The following is a 5,748-nucleotide window of genomic DNA, read 5'->3' on the forward strand; positions in this document are numbered from 1 at the left end:
ATGAGTAAAGAGGCTGGGGGAATGGATGTTATGTTCTTTATATAGGGCTCAACCCCGAGAATTAGGGTTTTCTCCACTCAACGCCTACTCACCGAGTCCATCTTTCAGACTCGCCGAGTCGGCTACTTAACACGCGACCCAGTCGCGACTCTACTCGCCGAGTCCACCCATGGACTCGCCGAGTCGCTCTTTCCTAATTTACTCTTTTAGCCCATCAACTCTACTCTTGATATTTCGGGATGTTACAATTCTCCCCCACTTAAATTAGGCTTCATCCTCGAAGCCTACGACAACACAACTCTTAGAAATACTCCTGTCATGCACCACCTGGCATTAATCCAACCAGGTTTCTCAAAACACAACCATAGAACCAGAAACTCGTTTTCTCCTTCCTTACGGTGTCCTGACCACCGTCTCGAGCCAGGCACCGGCTGTACCCTCTGATAATCACACTCAACAACCGAGAATTACCCATGATGCATCACTGCTCCAAATCTCAACAATCACTCGACCCATATGGGCTAGAAAACCATGAACCGTCGAATCCCCGATCCGAATCCCACTCTATCCATTCCATGTGGACAGAAAGACCCATTCTTTAATCTCAGAGCAACTCCCACGAGTTCTCCTCTTGCAATCACATACACATGCTGAACTAGCTCTAGCACCCTCAGGTTGGGAAAACCCGATACACTAATGATATCCTCAAACATCCCCCAGGATGAACCACTAATACATACCCAATACCCTGATCAGAATCACACTGAGAGCCCAAGACTCTATCCCTGCATCCCTTTCGAGCCTCTTGGCTCTACACCTGTGGAATTCCCTCCGCGACCTCAGAAGACATCCCAAACCGGATGAGCTTGTATTCCACTGCCGTAAACACGCTACTCAATAACCATACTCGAATTACTCTAATCATAACTCTGCTCTGCCGCTTTCACTTCCGTGAACTTGCACTCCCTCTCGGAGTTACACACCTCTCTCTTTTCCTTTACCAAGGAATCCACTTGGCCACATTGTCACTCCGACAAGTGTCACGGTGCTCGCCCAACGCTACACCACCCTTTTTATAGCGTATCCGCTATCCACCCAACACACATACTCTGACTCTCATCGCAGGGACTCTCAAGCCCATTCACTATCTCAACTAATCAAGATCACTACCTGGGGCCAGACCTTCTAATGCAATCACACTGCAACATACACAATCCATATCCTCGAACCGATCCAACAATACCTGCAGAGTGTTCAGCATGACTGGACCACCTCACCAGGCCTTCATCCAATCTGGACCACTCTCAGAACCTTCAGCCAATTTCGACCGCTCTCAGTGCCTTCAGCTTGGCTGGACCGTTCTCCGAGCCTTCGGCCTGACTGGTACGCCTACCGGCCTTCAGTCTATCCAGACCGCTCAACTAGCATTCATCATTCCAAGCTATCACTCCCGGAAATCCTCCTATGCGTACTATTCTAGCCCTTTAAGGGTTCCGAACTCTGCTCAATCGCACATGCTCGATCCCGGCCTGCTCCCAGGCCCTCCACAATCAAATGCCCTAGGTCTGTATCTCGCCCCGCATGCCCGACACTTGCTCCTATCGGCCTATACTCTGGGCTGACAGAACATTGATGAATCCCAACAGCTAAGCACCCTCAAACACTCATCGATCTCCCGGAGAATTCTCCAATTCTCCCCCACTTGTAGAACTGATTAACAACTACCAGTCGCCATCACCGACCTCCCAGAACAACTCTACACAAAGAAAACACTTACACGCGGACTGCTTCCCACAAGCATAAACAACCTTAACGAGATCTCACATCAACACCGATTAATCCACTCGAAAGAAACTCAATCTGCATCTAACCACTCCTCAGAAAGCAGATGCTACTTGGCCTTCAAACCAATGCCAGGTTCCCACTAATAACTCTCATCGATGATAACCAACGAAATTCCCAAAACAATAACCCATAACAAAACCACAACCCTCAAAACGACGAATACCGCATTGAAAACCACACAAAGATACTAGCACATAAAAACAATACGCCACAATAATCACAAGATAACAAGATATCAAGAAAGAAACATACCCGCAGTTGCATCCGGCACTGCTCTGACCTCCTCTGCCGCAAGCTGATAAGCACGACCCTGAGCCCTTGGGGGCTCCGCTCCACCCTGACCTCCACATGTAATCCTCAAAGTGGCCAGTGCTGGAGCCTGCACCGGTCCTACAGCAAGCTGTGGACAGTTGACCCTCAAATGTCCAATCTGATGACAATGATAACAAATCCTCAAATCCCGCACCGGTGCTGACTGCCGACAATCCCTCGCATAGTGCCCCTCCTTTCCGCACTTACGGCATGCACCACCGGACCTACAAACTCCGGTGTGACCCCTCCCACACTTCCCACATGTGTGGCTGCTCAGATCCCCCATTCTAACATCAACGATCTTGGACCATTTCGGCGCCGACTGCGACTGCACCGGAGCCTGCCTCAGCTCACGCAACTGCAACTCAATCTCTAACTCATGCCGCCTAGCGGCCTCCTGCAACTCCAACAAGGTCTCGCACCTCTGGGCAGACACAAACTGTCTGATGTCCCTCTTGAGCATGCTCAGATATCGAGACATCTGAGCCTGCTCCGAAGCAAACTCTGGGCAAAACATCGCCCTCTCAGTGAACATCCCGGTGATCTCAGTCACCGACTCCGAACCCTGCTTCAGCTCAAGGAACTCCTGAGCCAATCTCTCCCTCTCAACTTGCGGAACATAACGAGTGCTGAACATTTCTCTGCACTAATCCCATGAAACCGCAACCCTCTGTGCATCCGAATATGACCCCGTGTTCAATCTCCACCAATCTTTCGCCCCGAGCCTCAACAGGTTCAGAGCACACCTCACCCTCTGATCAGCAGGGCATGAACACGTGAAGAAACACCCCTCCACGTCTGATAACCATCTCATAGCGACGATCGGGTCCTGAACTCCATCGAAGGTGGGAGGCTTCGTATTATCGAAGTCCCGATACTGAAAGCCCCGACCAACTCCTCCCCCTGCCGCCGCTACAGCCGTTGTGGCCGCCGCGGCAGGCGTCTCTGCAAGAGCCGCATAGCGCTCATCAAAATACTCAACCATGGCGGTCTTGATCGACCCAAACAGCTCCGGCAACTCAGCCCGGAACAACTCAGCAATCTCATCACGCAGGATCTCACGAATCCTCGCATCCAACTCGCACGTGCTTATCTGACCGATAACCTAGGGCGGTACCGATCCGCCCGGAACTCTCTCTCCTGCTCCCGATCCTGTTCCGGATCCACTCTCATCATGCCTCGGAATCTCCATACTGAAAAACACCACACAAAATCTCATACTCTTCCCACTATCCTGGGATCCAACTCTCTCAACCCAACCCTAGAGATCATGGTTTCCCTGATACGCGTATGGGTCCTGTGCATTCAGTAGTACGGGCCCATACTACCTTCCACACCTACCCATATTTGTATGAAGTACTACCGCAACACCCTAGAGAAACATGCATAACAACGCTCAACCCTCACCACTAGAGGAACACTGAAAATCTCCCATAAGGAACCCTAGGCTATAGGCATCACAAATCAGGCAACATTATCATGAAATCCTGAAGATCCCTAGCCTATCACTAGCATGATGTTCTATCAAAGCTCAAAAACAAATAACATGCATGGAATTTTGGGGTTACTTACTGGCTCCGGCTGATCGTACCTCCGTGTCCTCCCTTACTCATTTTGAAAACCATTTTAAATACTCTTTTGAAAGCTCTCCTCGATTTGAGACTGGAGTCACACGAATGTTCCTCCAATTCACTCAAACCAAGGCTCTGATACCAACTTGTAACGACCAAAAAATACAACCAATTTTAAATTTTTCAAAAACAGCTCGATTCCATAAAATCTTTACAAAAAGATTTTCAATACAAAACATTTAACGTATTCCCAGAATCACATTACTACAAAATCACGAGGAGCGATAAGATCACGCCTTCGCCTTGCCACGGTTTCCTGAAGAACCTGAAAAACATAAAATCACAACTGTAAGCCCGAAAGCTTAGTGAGATATCCCCAAAATACCAACCACTTATATCATACACGCATAACATGCCACAACATATCTGATCACAGAACAGCCATGCACTTCAAGTCTACTGTGTGACTGGTCCGCCGCACCGGCCTACAGTCCACCTGGTCCACCCTCTGAGTCTAGGTACATACATCGAGTCTGTAGTGTGATTGGTCCGCCCGCACCGGGCCTTCAATCCACCTGGTACACTCTATGAGTCTACATTATGACTGGTCCGCCCACACCGGGCCTTCAGTCGGCCTGGTCCACTCTCTGAGCCTCGGCACGTCTGGTCCGCCCTCTTGGGGCCTACAGCCTATCCGGACCGCTCGCTGGGCCTTCGGAAAAACCGGTCTGCCCTGGGTATCTTGGCTTATAGCACAAAGCAGGACCCGCCTCAACCCAACTCCAGTCCAAACAACCATGTGCACATATACATACAATCATATAGCAATTCACAGTCAACAAGCAGATCAAACAGATCAAATAACATATCATCATCCTAACCAGGATACCGACCTAACAGGTCACTAGCATAGCATCTCCTTATCTCTCAGGATACCGATCTCAATCAGGTCTCTAACATATACCATCCTAGCTCTCAGGACGCAAGCATATCACAGCAACAACATAACAACAACTACCCGGATCCCAATCCGATAAGGGCCGGACTTGGTGCCTTACACCCTGTTGATATAGTGAGGATAACTCACCTCGAAACTGCCGGCTGAAAGGATAAGATCCCGCTGCTCCAAGCTCCGACACGAACTCCTCCACTGAACACCAATACACTCAACTCAATAAATACCCTTAATTACCAAAAATACCCCTGAAAGACAACTGCTCAACCTTTGGACAAGGTCAAAGTCAACCCCTGACTGACTCTACTCGCCGAGTCAACCCGATGACTCGCCGAGTCCCCATACTCAGAACTTCCCTTAATCTGCGACCTAACTCGTCGAGTCACCCCGAGACTTGTTGAGTCCAACAACTTTGAGTCCACTCGCCCACAACTCACCGAGTCATCCCTTGACTCGCCGATTCTCGACTCAACCAGAAAATATTGAGACTCTTCGACAAGACTCGCCGAGTCCAAGAACAGACTCGCCGAGTCAAAGGCTATCTTGAACCTACTCGCCGAGTTGTTAATACAACTAGCCGAGTTCCATGCCATCTTCATCCAACTCGTCGAGTTGTTCTTCCAACTCATCGAGTTCCAGCTCATCTTCAAGCAACTCGTCGAGTCCACCCATGTGACTCGCCGAGTACCACCGGTCTAAATCCATACAGAAGCATTCCAGGCCATGCAATTGATCCAAAACATAGATCTAGCCTCCTACAACCCATCCATCACGTAAAGTGGCAAACTTTACGTGAATCCAAAGAGATCTATGCATTTTGCACATTAGGGCTAAGGTTTGGGACATGATAGCTTCACCCAACACTCAACACAGGGACTTTATGCACATTAGGACCATCACCACTCCATATCTGAGGTAGAAACCTCAGATCTAACTTCCAAACTCCAAAACATACCAAGATAAGCTCCCCACAAACCCCAAAATGATAAATCCGTAAGAGTAATAGCCCAAGGACGAGATATTACCTCTAAAGAACGCCCCAACTACAATGGAACTCGAATCCAA

Source organism: Lactuca sativa, chromosome 2 (genome assembly GCF_002870075.4).
Source record: "Lactuca sativa cultivar Salinas chromosome 2, Lsat_Salinas_v11, whole genome shotgun sequence".
In the NCBI taxonomy this organism is placed as follows: Eukaryota; Viridiplantae; Streptophyta; class Magnoliopsida; order Asterales; family Asteraceae; genus Lactuca; species Lactuca sativa.